Here is a 15433-nt window from a genome sequence, read left to right on the forward strand (position 1 = left end):
TATGAGATCAGATAAGAGTCATGTGATGTTTGCAAAATACGTAAATTGTCTTCTATGTCACTAGTCCTCTGTTCCACTGCATCTAATCTATTAGAGTGTTCAGTTAATCTAAACAGTGCAGAATCTAAAGAGGATTGTATTTTATCTAATCGTTTATCAATCCTAGGAACAAGTTGGTCAAACTTGTCTTCTATTTTTGGTAAAAATTGGTGAAGTTTTTCACCAATCATAGGCATTGTAGATTTTTGTATTTATAGTGTTTCTAATTATCCAGTTATACCTAAGTTGGCGTAACTGGGTCCTATAATCATTCTGGTGTAAAGATAAATTATAGCAAATACGTATCATTAGAGACACTATCACTAGTTGGCAAATGAAAAGGCTTACCACTGTATTACAAGTTATGTTGCGAAAAACAATATCAGTAAACGATATTTACCCATAGAATAATGTGAACTTCAATCAAAACACTGCCCAGCGTAAAACACATTGCTACGATATATGGGAAAAAGGCTGCAATTATGAATATTCCCCAGTAGATGGCGACGTAATCAAAGTAATCAGTTTATCTGCAAACTTTGAGAAGAAAACCATACAGAGCTTCAAAATGCAATATGTTTTGAGAGACAGCATAAAAGACTATTGGTAAAGGAATTGCAGTCACTGTAATACTGAAGAGCTGGTGTATTTTTGATATGTAGTGCGAATATTCACTGAATCCTGTTAAGTCTCAAATCCAACTGTGTTTGCCACAAAGCTATCTCACCACCCACAACGACTCTGGGCAGCGAGTCAGCTCTAGGAAAGTGGAGTAGCACTATTGGCAGAGCTCTAGGAACCTCCACTGACAGCTAACCATAGGGGTACAGAACTCCAGCCATTACTTAGTTCTTCTGTCTGCCCTGGGTGTAGGAGCAGATCAGCAGTCTGGAGTAGTGGCAGAAGGGGGTCCCTCACCAACACTCCACAACGTATCCTTCAAGCTGGCCACAGGTAATAGAGGGGACCCTTTTAGTGGATCTGCAATAGATGTACTAGCACCCGCTCCTGTGGGTACAGAGGGAAGCAGGCCAGCAGTCACCGCCAGAGACGATGGTGGAGTACTCCCAGGATCCGGTGGTCAGATGACAGCAAGGCTGCAGGCTGCATCAAGGTAACGAGGCAGGTACCACTGGAGATAGCAGTGCAATATTTCCGGTGTCTTGTGGTCAGAGTAGAACTCCAATCCAGGTTGAGGCAGGGTACCAGGCGTCAGAGGAAGCGGATGTGGAAGCGCCACCAGCGGACACTGTGCAGACCACCCGGGGTCACAGGGTCACCCAGGGTCACAGCCACAGGAGACAGGATCTGAACCATGCTGTTTCCAGACACCTTCGCCGCAGCCCTTTGAAAGGTGATCTATCAGCAGCCGCTGCCTCTGGGGATCAGGGTAATATTGTTTAGTAGAGAAGCCGCTGCTTCACAGGCTCAGGTAAGTAGCAACCGGGGCGATGATAATAGAGGGGCATCCCGTGTAGCCACCAGGATAAGCTGTATTCAGCATAAAAGTTCAAGATCACCCAGTGTTGTGACCTCCTGCAGCTGAATACTGTCAGGTAGGAGGTCACCAAAGACATCCCCGCAGTAGTTTCGGAGCCAGGGGCATATTTATAATGGGTGCAGGTTGTGCGATGCACACGAGCCCCTGGTTCCAGGGGGGTCCACACCGCACACCCTGCACCCATAAAAATTACCCCTCTGGAGTCCCACATCGGCTCCTGTGTCTCTGCCTTTAAAAATGGCAGAAATCCGCTGGCGGCCTGGCACCAGATCTTTCGCATGATGGATACAATTAGAGCAGCTGTCAGTCACTATAGAGGATCAATAATCTACAGTATATCTATTAAGTGCAGCCTCTATAAGAGCAGGGTACACTAGCTAAAATAATACATACAAAATTTTAAATGTGAGAGTAGAGATGGCAGTGTGCCTGTGCCCAGTCTCTGCATGAGGGCTTAGTCTGACACTAAACAGCAGGTCTCTGTCTGTAGTGTAGCGTAATGAGGATGGAAAGCGAGGGACAGACCTGCGGCTTGATCCAGAGGGACACTTATGATCACCAGGTAATCACTTGTAGGGGCACAAACCACCTATATAAGGAAGCCAGGCAAGGAATTGAGCTAACATGTGGCCATCGTGGACGCCCCTGCCCACCGGAAATCCTCTATAAAACTGTATTTGATGGTTCAGTAAGTAAAACAGCTCTAATTCAACACAATGCAGCTTAAAGTGTTTAATTGGTTATCTTTAGACTTTCATTACAAGATTCCAACAGTATCAAGCATCTGTGGCTGTGTTATAGTATTGTGCTGGACTGACATGATTAATGTAGTGTTCAGAACATAATCTATCCCCAGTAGTGCCCTCCCCCTATACAATGCCCCCAGTAGTGGCCCCCCCCATAAATTGCCCTAAGTAGCGGCCACCCCCAATACAATGCCCCCTAGTAGCCACTCCCCCCCCTTGCTGTGCCTGGCTTACACACACAGAAAACAAAACCACACAACTTACCTGAATCCCCACTCCTTACACAACCGCCACTGTCCACTCCTCCAAGCCCGATCTCGCTCTGCACTATGGGAGAGACGTCATGACATCTCTCCCATCCCCCACTGTGGGGGGGAGCCAGAAGGCAGAGCTCATTAGTGAGCTCCAGCTGACTCCCTCTGTGAACACAGCAGCTAATGAGAGTCTGTGAGAATCTCATTGGCTGGCTGCTATAACAAACACACAGCCTCCACTGGTGACTGTGTGTTTGTTACTGTGTAGTGGGGTCCGCTCTCACTGCAGTCTGCCCTACACTTGTGGGGCCTGGGGGACTAGCGGTGGGTACAGTGGTAACTATGGGCCCCTGCACCACAGCGGGCCCCGGTGCAAGGCACTGGCTGCACTGCCGCTAGTTCCACCCCTGATATAGTGTTTTGACATATGGCGAAACATTAAAAAGAATAGTGTAAAGGAAGATGTGAGAAAGTATTTAAAATGTGTGATTAAAACACTTCCTGTTGCTGCCGGTTACTTGGATCCTACAGTATATTCACATAATGTGATCCAAGTGCTATCTGTATCTGTATTGTTAGTATCTTTGTGTATCTAACCCAAACTCATTTATCAGTAGTCTGTACAAGTGAATCGTAACATTAACAACATTTTTACATATATAAGTAAACTTGGAGCAACTGAGATTGTGGCAGAAGAGATACTAATATGTATCATAGATATGTAGTATTAGTTCACTCATTCTTTGTACAGTAACTCTCAACACTTATAGAGGATAGCTGCTTTTCAAATATGTCTGCACCGTCACCCCAATAGTAATTAGGGGTAATGAGCAGACTGTATATAGTTCCTGTATGGTCTAAATATAAAGATTTTGTGGTGTATCGCGTGCTTGTTCCAGTATCGTGCTAATTTTCAGAAGAATCAAACATAATAAATATAGTAGCAAGCTATTCACATCTAATTACAATTGTGTCCAATATTGAGTGACTTGGATTCACCGCCTGACACTGTTCAGTGACGGCTCACTTATTACTTTCCAGTATTTTTAATGTATATCGGGGAACATCACATATATATATTAATGCTATGCCATTGATATTAACATCAGTAAACTGTTTCAAATAGCCCGCATACAATTGTGTGGTCACCGACAGCACACAGGAAACGCCGACGCGCATTTCGCCTAGGTCTACTTTTTCAGGGCAGTGTTCAGAACATGTTCGGGCACTTTGTATTGTGTAAAAATATAATGTCTTTATTTATAGTTAAACGTTATAGTTAAAAGCATAGCCTAAACAAGAGTAAAGTTGCTCCTGGACAGAATATGTTGTGATATACAGTATGTTCTGTAAATGTATCTTTTTATTTTTGCATGGCCCCCTTACATCTTAAATATAGCATACAAACTCTGCACTCACTTTTCAAACTGTAATTCCTTTGAATACAGCGAATGCTAGTTCCAAAATATTGCAAAAATTTGTCAAGCTGATCAAACACGTCATGGTCTTCCCCAGTGCCAGATTAATGGCTAAATGATCCTGGAGCTGAAATTTATGAAGGGTCTATTGTGTGCTGCTGTGGTGGTGTGACTAGTGATGTGGGGGCATGACCAGTGTGGTGTGGGTGTGGTCTACATAGGGCAATGTGGCCTGTGCCATGAATGTGGCGATCTCCAAGGAAAGCATAGCTGGCACCACCATCGGCATCTGAAATCGGCTGAGCAGCAGAGCCGGCACATTATGTCTGTGAATTACATTGTTCACAGACATATCACTGGTACACACTGGCCGATATATCTGCAAGTGTGTACCCTGCATTAGAGTCAATTGGAATTAAATGATTAGTTTTACTAAAGCTTAAAATAAAAATACACTTGTACAAATACAATAGCAATTATTCAGAATGGAATATATATAACTGAATTAATGAACTAAAAAACTGTATAAAAAAGTTGATGGTTTCTCCACATAATGGGATTTCAAAAGTGGTAGAGATGACAACCACTGTACTTTCCAATAATGGTGAACAATGTAAGTCTGTGGATAGTAAAGTCTCAGAAGAAATACTGTAGTTAAAACAGGCTCTGAGATGGATTGGGCGCCCAATGACGATAGGTGGGGAAACTGGAGATAAATGTTTATATGAAACTCAGGGTCACAGTTCCTGAAGAGACACAATTGCTGATAGATATCATGTTTATAACAGTGCCACTAATGGATGTGAAAGTGATGTGTGAGGATCCTGAATAGCAATCGCCTGTGATTGTATCACAAACTAGTGGAAAATCATGCTGCAGAATCGCTTAATCAGCAGCTTACCTCCTACACCTACAGACTCAATGTAGGGTAATGTGGGCAGAGCTTTGGGTGGCCCAGGGGAGGAGCTTCAAAAGGTCCAGGGTAGATTGGTTGCGGGGGACTAGTTAATAGGGCGGCAATGCTGAGGGTTGCCCAGTGGTTTATGTGCAGGTCTTCAGAAAGCTGTTGGTGATGACAGGAAAAAATTTTTCCTGTCAAAACTATTTCAACGCACACCCTTCACCCATAATATACTTACCTTTCTGGAGTCCCACGTCGGCGCGGGCCGCCAGCACAGTAAAAATGGTTGGAAAATGGCCACCGCGGTAATTTTCCCATCGTTTGGTCTTGAAAAAGCTTACAACATGGAGCGAAACTAGTCGATGAAAGGGTTACTATTGCTGGATTAGAAGAAGATATCCAACCCACCCAAGCCCATTACTTTGCACCTTTGGCTATTGAAGTGAACCATGCAGACCATACAAACACACAGCCACAGAGGGATTGACTGGGTGCTAGCAAGCGGCCGCTGCATCTACTGCACCCTGGTCTCCCTGAAATACGGACCTATTACATCAGTGTGCCGATACAGGACCGTGGTAGTATTCTGGAGTTACAGCCACAGAGGATTAACAGCCATTTATTATTGCTATCTATGGCAACTTAGACTGAAATATCTGCAGACGGGTAAGGACAGTTTGATACGGGCTGTGCAAGCACTTAAAGTGCACAAATCTTTGGTGGAGAGAGAGACACATATCCACTAAGAACTAAACAATTGACTGTGGATTTTGGACATTCTCTCATATATTCCAGTGTGAAACATATATACTAAACAAAAGTATTTGATCAGCGTAGCAACTGCGTGCTACAGAGCCAGCTTGTGTGTATTACATGCTTTTAGTGCTGTGAGTCATGTTAAAGAGTATATGTATTTAATGTAATAAATTGTGAAATTATTTTTTTAAGAGAAGCCTTGTCCTTAGTCCATTATTCAGACAGGTGCTACCATATTTCAACAAGTGTTTTATTATGTATACATTCCTTACAAGCGCAGTTCAATAATTTGTTAGTGTGTAATAAAAGAGCATATGGCTTGAATGACTAGACCCCCCCCCTCCTTCAAACGAAGACGTCCCTACATATGTTTGGAAACCTATCGGAGAGATTCGGAGTGTTGTGCCCTCCCTCATAATAGAAAGTATACTGTGATTTCTTCATAGCGGAGGGTGACATTGGGGTATATTTATCAATTATTGGGTTTTAGACCAGACAATCATAATTTTTTATCACCACTATTTATTGCAATAAGAAAATTACGTTTAGAACGGATGTATTTAGAACTGTATGTCTGAAGTGGAGTGACCGCATCAGAAGTCACTTCTCTCCTCTATCAGGACACCTGTGCACTACTGTACCTGCGCAGTCTGCTGACCATGCATTTTCGGGGATGGACCTGGAGGAATCCTCCCCCAGTAAGAGGGGTATTCAATATGAAACATTAACCTCGCCGTCGAAGTTTTCGCCGCACATCGGATCTTTTGCTGGCGAAAAAGTATCGCGCGCCCCCGCTTATCCCCGTATTCAATATGAAATTGTCGAAAACGGGACGCGGTGAAATTGAAATCAGCAAAAACGTCGCTGATTTTTGGGGAAATCACCCTAACACCTCCAAAAAGATGCTCTGACATGGGGGATCACTCTGTATACCCCCGATTAGCCCTGCTGAAGGTTTTTGGGGTCTTTAAATGGGCTCGTTAGCTGCTATTTTGGGGATTTGGGAAGGTGGTGAAGAATAGTATTTAGAAGTTTTTTTAGCTGAAAATAAGTAGTCCCAGCAAATTTTGGGTACATGAAAATGGGGGTGAGCATATTTAAAAGTTGGTAAAGTGAAGTTTAAAAAAAAATTGAAAAATCCACCTGCCGCAAACATCTGCAATGAAAAAACACCTGGGTCATACTTGGGGTCCCCCGTAGATTGTAGTCCACTAGTTTTTAACTTTGTACCCCACAATTTTTTTTTTCGCCCTCAAAATGAAAGTGCTATTTTTGGGGTCTTCTGAAGTATTTTTTAATAATTTTTTAACACAGTTTACCTTTGGGGGACTGTCTGAAGGGTGCAGGGTGGTTTACGAAATGTTGCACCCCAAAACCCCAATTCTGCACTTTTTTTCGCCACCCATTCCTTGGTGATACTTTTTCGCAGGGTTGAATGCAATATACTTTCCGCACCGGTGAAAAGTTTCCAAATTGAATACGGTGTAAAAGTAAAAGCGGCAAAAATGACGTCATCCGAGCGAAAACCTCGTAGAAACAGAGTTTTCGCTCCAAATTGAATACCCCTGTAAGTTTTGTGAAATGTAGCCCATAGGTTACAGTGTCTAACGGCATCTTCAGATATCGTTAGCTGGGGGAACTTGGTAAATCTGACAGCTTTGCAGTCCCTATGGAAACCTATCGGGGCTGCGGCTGCTGCTGGACATGGAGGAACTGCAGCAGATATTAGCTGTGGCCCATCCATGGCACATTCAGGGCATACGTAATATTTGTGGGCACTCCCAAAAAATTCCAGAAGCTACCCTTGTAGAATTGAACACATTTTACATATTGAATATAGTTTAGATAGTTAATGGGCTAATGTTCAGCATTTTTAAATTTCAATACTAGTGCATACCTGTGTCATCAATAGCTTGGCTCCTCTTCCTTGTGTTGTGGGTTACATCCAAAAGGAGTCATGCTGTGTATAACGGGAACTTTGTACTACATACACAGCAACTGCCAAGTCCCACAGAGTAAAGCAGCCTCACTCAAGGAACCACATATTAGTTCTACCATTTACAATCACTTGATTGGAATTCTCGTGTAATACATTGACAGATGGAGGGACAATATTTATGCCATGTACTTGGGAGAGTTCATTTTGTCATCTTTGATTGTCCCTAATTAATCAGCATTTATCTGTTGTGTCAACTGTCAATGACTTCATGTTTATATGTATTGATAGATGTGCAATACATGACGTACAATCAGCCTATTCTGTTTAAAGAACTTTATTCGGGCTGCGCCCACCCTGTGGAATGCCCTCCCGCGCACAAAAAGACTTTCCTCTAGTCTCCTTACTTTGAAACGTTCCCTGAAAACTCACCTCTTCAGACAAGCTTATAAGACTCCAGAGCCACCCACATAACCCCATAGCTTCCATATCTAATTACATCCCCTCGTACACTCCACACATAACCTCACATATTTTCTTCAGTTTCACATCCTCCTGAACTTTGGCCACCATTCCTGTGTGACTGGATCGTACAGCCCAACAAGAACCGTTGCAATCTGCTGGACCAATTTGCAATATGTAGCACCTTGTGTATCAATGCCTATTTTCCTATAGATTGTAAGTTTGCGAGCAGGGCCTTCCTACCTTTATGTCTGCCTGTTATTACCCAGTTTTGTTCTATTAATGCTTCCAATTGTATAGTGCAATGGAATATACTGCACTATATAAGAAACTGTTAATAAATAGAAATTGTTAATAAATAATTATGTTCATGTTCTACATATGTGACTGCAGTCAATCTATGTAATATTTCTGCTTCTAAAATGTTTCTTTATTTTAATAAAATAAATTTGATATGTGACACCAAATTATTGTTCTGTTGAAAAAGTGCTCCTTGACTTTCCTTTTGTTTTTAACAAGTAAACTTGTAATTTTTTCTGTAATCATGTACTAAATAACATAATCACAAGGAAGGAAAGCTTTTCTAATATCCAGTCAGGTGCATAAATATTGGGACATTGACAGAATTTTCATATTTTGGCCTCTATTCACCACCACAATTACTTTGAAATGAAACAAACAAGATGTGCTTTAACTGCAGACTTTCAAATTTAATTTGAGGGTAATTACATCCAAATCAGGTGAACGGTGTAGGAATTAGAATGGTTTCTATATGTGCCTCCCACTTTTTAAGGGGTTCAAAAGTAATGGGACAAACTAAACAATCCTAAATCTAACTTTCACTTTTTAACACTTTGTTGCAATTCCTTGGCATGCAATTACAGCCTGAAGTCTGGAATGCATAGACATCACCAGACGCTGGGTTTCATCCCTGGTGATGCTCTGCCAGGCCTCTACTGCAAATGTCTTCAGTTCCTGCTTGTTCTTGGGGCATTTTCCCTTCAGGTTTGTCTTCATCAAGTGAAATGCATGCTCTATCGGATTCAGGTAAGGGGATTGACTTGGCCATTGCATAACATTCCACTTTTTAGCCTTAAAAAACTCTTTGGTTGCTTTTGCAGTATGCTTCAGGTCATTGTCCATCTGCACTGTGAAGCACTGTCCAATGAGTTCTGAAGCATTTGACTGAATATGAGCATATAATATTGCTCAAAAGACTTCGGAATGCATTCTGCTGCTTTTGTCAGCAGTCACATCATCAATAAATACAAGGGAATCAGTTCCATTGGCAGCCATACATGCCCACGCCATGACACTACCACCACCATGCTTCACTAATGGGGTGATATGTTTTGGATCATGAGCAGTTCCTTTCCTTCTCCATACTCTTCTCTTCCCATCACTCTGGTACAAGTTGATCTTTGTCTCATCTGTCCATAGGATGTTGTTCCAGAACTGTAATGGCTTTTTTAGATGTTGTTTGGCAAACTCTAATCTGGTCTTCCTGTTTTTGAAGCTCACCAATGGTTTACATCTTGTGGTGAACCCTCTAATATTCACTCTTGTGAAGTCTTCTCTTGATTGTTGACTTTGACTCATATACACCTACCTCCTGGAGAGTGTTCTTGATTTGGCCAACTGTTGTGAAGGGGTTTTTCTTCACCAGGGAAATAATTCTTCTGTCATCCACCACAGTTGTTTTCCGTGGTCTTCCGGGTCTTTTGGTGTTGTTGAGCTTTCCAGTGCATTCTTTCTTTTTAAGAATGTTCCAAACAGTTGATTTGGCCAAACCTAATGTTTTTGCTATCTCTCTGATGGATTTGTTTTGATTTTTCAGCCTAATGATGGCTTGCTTCACTGATAGTGACAGCTATTTTAATCTCATATTGAGAGTCAACAGCAACTGATTCCAAATGCAAATGTTACACCTAGAATCAACTCCAGACCTTTTACCTGCTTAATTGATAATGAAATAATGAGGGAATAGCCCACACCTGTCCATGAAATAGCTTTTGAGTTGATAGTCCCATTACTTTTGGCCCCTTAAAAAGTGGGAGGCACATATAGAAACCGTTGTAATTCCTACAACGTTCACTTGATTTGGATGTAATTACCTTCAAATTAAATCTGAAAGTCTGCAGTTAAAGCACATCTTGTTTGTTTCATTTCAAAGCCATTGTGGTGGTGAATAGAGGCCAAAATATGAAAATTCTGTCAATGTCCCAATATTTATGCACCTGGCTGTATGTTGAGTCTGTATTGCACTTTATATCCCATTGATTGCCTTACAATTTAAAAGTGACCTTGTGACTGCCATTCAACCGAGAACATCCTATCGATCTATTAACTTCAGTTTCACTATAAGATCCTCTTTATCTAAGCTAATTATAATTAAGATATTTAACCCATAATCGTTACTCACTCCACCTATCTGATTTCTTTTTTCTGTGTTCCTGCTACACTCTGTGCCAATATAAGCACGAAGAAAGCCCCAATGCAACCTTTAATCATTGGAACAATAGGGCATGGTATTTTTAAAAAAGTAGAGCACATATTTAGCTTATGCAGTGTCTTTTAATATTGTAATTACTAGAGATGTGTTGTTCAGTTCTCCAGAAATCCAAATCCACCTGAATTTCATGAAAGCGGGTAAATCTGAGTCGCGGTTCTAATCTCCTGAGGAGATCTGGGTAAATCCGAGTCACGGTTCTAATCTCCTGAGGAGATCCGGGTAAATCCGGGTCATGGTTCTGATCTTTTTGCAGCTTGGAATTCGGATTTTAAATTCGAATTTCGGGTTTTGGATTGCATAAGTTAGATGATTTTAGCTGTTTTTTAAATCCTTTTTATCTATTTTTTAGTTAAAAAATCCAAATCCAAAACCAAAACCAAAACATTTGAGGGTGCTTTGTAAAACCAAATCCAGGTCCAAAACCATGAATGAGATACAGATCAAAAACCAAAACACGGGGGTCTGCGCACATCCCTAGTAATAATATTAAATATAATCATTATAAAAATATGAGAGCTAAGTCATAACATGGCTTTTACTTCTTCAAAAAATTCCAAGCAAATAATAATGTAGTCTAAAGAATTTTGTTTTTACTTTTCTTATATCAGTGGCAGAGGCATGACTGGGTGTGGTGACCCCTGGTTTGGCATCTTAAGACCACTCGCATGTGCCGGAGGTGTGACCCTGTGCCTGTGAAGCCACACCCCCTGATTTTTCCCATTTAGGATGTGTGACTGTGAATCACACCTTGTTGTCATCGTGAGAGTTGCTGGGTAGCCCCCAGCTGCTCCGGTCACAGGGGTTGTAGAATGGGTGACACATGCATGCGTATGTCATCCATAATCACTGCTTACCACTCAGTGACACCATCTGAGGGGGTGACATCAAAATAGCAGAGTAGCTATGTCACCCCCCTCGGATGGTGTCACATGGTGCAGACCGCACCCCACTAGCATTGCCATAGCATAGGTGAGGATGGTATAAAAGCTCAGGGATCATCCCAGGAAGTAGAGAGATGAGGTGAGATGAAGAAAAGTCTGGGAGTCACAGTGAGTCTAGGGACTGTAAGAATCTGTAATGTGATCTTTTTATTAGCATAACACTGTGTAAAACCTGCTATTTTGTGGCCCAAACTACCAAGTTTTGGTACTTAGCAACTCTGGGACACCCCCTGACTCACCCGGATCTGGCATGTGCCTCATTTGATGCTCAACAGTCGATTGGGCCTGTTTAAGGCAAGAGCCCTGTCTGTGGCAGTAACTATTAAAAGGCTTCAGTACTGTCTGGTTATGACATCTGGTCCTTCTTCAGCTTAGGTGAGTCCCACTGTAAAGAAAATAGATTATCCTGGCACCACTATAATCCTAATAGACAATTGTAAATATTGCTGCTGCACACCTCTTGATAGTGGTGCTAATTCAATGTAAATTATCTTAAAAAGCATATATATGTATATTTACTATCAAAGGTACAATTACATAAAATCTAAAAACACTCCCAGGAATGTATGCAAGACATTATATATGAGTTGCAAATTGCATAAATATTGTATGTAGTAATACAACACTAAAAGACAAAAGTATTATGTCTAATAAATAGCCTGAATCTCACTGAAGTCCCACTGTAAAGGCTGCCTTCATCACCGTACAGCTGCTTCATGTGATGACAACTCGGTTCTTCTTTGTTGGCTATTTTGTGTACCTTGCTTGAAAGGCTATCTCTGCATCTCCTCCTTGACACTAGCAAACAACACCTGGTCCTGCTATCAGCACCCTATTGCCGATCCCCTGGCTTTGAAGACCACAATGCTATTTGGCAAAAGGACCATACCTGGCTCCACCAAGCACTACTGAAGACTCTGTATAGAAAACCTATATTACCTGTAAGCCTCTTATCTACACAGGAACTATGCTGTTGAGTCCTTGCAGTATCTTCACCATAAAGGTACCATGCCCACACACATCTCCTATACTGTGGGCCTCCCTCCAATTGCACTTAGTCCTGTTCCATATATCTTGCAGGACAACAAGCCTTATTTCTCGGCTGTTGGCATTCTGGGCTTATTACATCAGCTCTATTATCAATACAGCCTTCTACCTGCCTTGCTTTCCAGCCATCTCATATCCTTAACCTTTGTCTTGTAATATCTCCCATCATGGATCTCAATTTTGAATATACTGTAACAAAAACACAATATCTTTTTCTCTGTGACTAACCGTATATTAGGCCAAATCCCGAATTTAGGAAGAGAATAACATCTGTTACCTTGTTGCTGCTTATTAGCATTCATTTGAACTTTGCAATTATTATCTGGTCCAGTTTACAGTTTACAAGATAACAAGGTGGGCTGGTTGCTTTCCATTCTGCTTCAAGGGAGTAGACCGAACTTGGATATAAAAGCCCATAGGGATCATGAAGGTTCTCTGAAATATAAGGTTGAAGAAATTACAGCTATTTCTCAACTTTTTATGCTTATTTGTACTCCCAAGTTTCTCCAAACTCCAGACTTAAATAACCAGACCAAGTTTTGGGAGAATTTTTAGTTACCGCTTTCTTCTAGCCAACAACTTTCCATGTTTTTTTGCCCGATTAGTGGGGAGAAAGTTGAAGCCACCATAACACTTTTAAAACTACTTAAATCCCAGGGGCCAGATGGTCTCATGGGGGAAGTCTTTAGAATTACTACTCAATCTCTCTGCTAAACACAGGTTAAAAACTCCTTACTAAAATTATGGAAGAGCAATTAAAGTTTTTTCTACAGTACCTTCTATTTTTAACTCCAATCAAATGTGGTTTATTTGGGGTAGACACTCTGAGGTATGTTTACTGAAGGTCAAATTTTATTGATTTTGTCCGATTTCAAATAAAAAAAATATATCAACATCGATGGTTGTGTTTCAGGCGCTAATCACAAATTTACTAACAGAATTTATTATTTGTTTTTTTAAGTATTAGTAAATATTTAATACAGCTCCCAACGAACAACATTGATTTTTATACATTTTGATCAATTTTAAACAGATCAAAATTTATTAAAATTGATCTTAATTAAATACTGTATAGCCCTCTGTCACCAATATATGGAAACTTATACCAATCTACATGTGTTACGGTAGGGTTGAGTAGGGGTGGTCCCACTCTTCTGCTTTCCTTAGATGAAGAAAAAGTAATTCACTTTGTGGTTTGGGACCACATCTATGAGACTCTCCAGCATTTTGAATTTTCTTCTCATTCTATTGATTTATGGAGTGATTCAGAGATGTATGCAAACCTAATGGTTAGCACACATCTCCGATGATTTGGGGGTCTGCGCATTTGCAGAATGGGTCCTCCAATCTTGCTTGCAGACTCTCCCAGCATGCAGCATGAGTGACATGCTGCAGCATTTGGGGGGCAGCACGGGGGCATGGCTGATCACCATTCACAGAAATGGGGGTGTTTTGTCACCATTTTCCAGGAGGGCCTCGCAAGTGACCAAGACCTGGTCAGGCTGCGGTAAACTTTAGATTCCGCAGCCTGGCCAAAGAAGCAACCTTCTGGACCGATGGTCACAGTGGTTGCAATGGTGATCCCAGGCTGCGACCTAGGTCACAGTGCTGGAATTGTAGATGCAGCAAGGAAGGGTCTGTTTTTTACAGACCCCTCCTGCTGTATTAGCATGGATAAAATTGCACAACCGCTTGTGTGAGCTCTCTGCAATTCTCTCCATCTCTAAATCAAGCCCTTATTATGTGTACTTTATTATAACCCTACTTCTCATGTTCTCACCAATAGTTTTCTAGCTTTTACTTATTTGATTCAAAGAGGTACCCATCAGGGCTGACCTTTCTACACTTGTTTTCTACATTGGCACTGGAGCCCTTAGCAATTGTACTATGTGAGTACCAGTTTTACACTTTCCAATCCAGCTACATCAATTCCTGTTATATTATTATTATTATTATTATTATTATTATTATTATTATTATTATTATTATTATTATTATTATTATTATTATTTTCATATATAGAGCAGAAATTTCATTGTACTTTACAATTGGAAACAACATTAATAGAACAAAACTGGGTAATAACAGACAGACATAAAGGTAAGAGGGCCCTGCTCACAAGCTTAGAATCTATAGGGAAATAGTTGATACACAAGGATAGGCTCTGCCTGTTGCATATTGGTCCATGGAGATTGCAGAATTTCTTGGTGGACTGTATGATCCAGTCACACAGGAATATTGGCCTGAGGTCAGGAGGATGTGAAAGTGAATAAAAAAATATGTGAGATTATGTGTGGACTGTAAAGGTGCCCATCCACATAGCGATATTTGCAAGCGATTGCACGATAACAACGCCATTTTCGTGCAATTGCTTGCAAATAGTGCAGGCATCGCGCACATTTACGTCAGAAACGACCAGCTATGCGCGCACCCTCTGGTAGTTTCCGACATCTATCATTGTGCAAACAAGCTGGTCAACCTGACGATAACGAGGGAGATAATGTCAGGTTGAGCATGTTTGCAGATAATTGATGAGCCTGCACTAAATGACTGCTCGTTCAGTGTAGGCTCATCACAGACTGACAAACAACTGCACGATTAAAATGTCGTAATCGTGCAGTCGTTTTCAGCTCGTCTAGTGGATGGGCAGCTTAAGAAGGGATGTAATTAGGGAAACTATGAAGGTTACATTTTCGATGTTGTCTCACTTTTTGGTTCTTTCACAGGCTAAAGGGTCAATGAGCAGAAATTGGAAGTTTTGTCCCTGTCCAACCTGTGGCCTCTGCGAGATGCTTCATGACTGAATGTGCCATTTAAAATTACAAACACTTCATTAAATATTTAAACATACAAATTACTTCTAATATTCATACTTTATATGAACATAACTTCCTCTGTTATAATTCAATATTAATACAGT

The sequence above is a fragment of the Taudactylus pleione genome, unplaced genomic scaffold (genome assembly GCF_031769625.1).
Source record: "Taudactylus pleione unplaced genomic scaffold, aTauple2 ptg000268l, whole genome shotgun sequence".
NCBI lineage: Eukaryota > Metazoa > Chordata > Amphibia > Anura > Myobatrachidae > Taudactylus > Taudactylus pleione.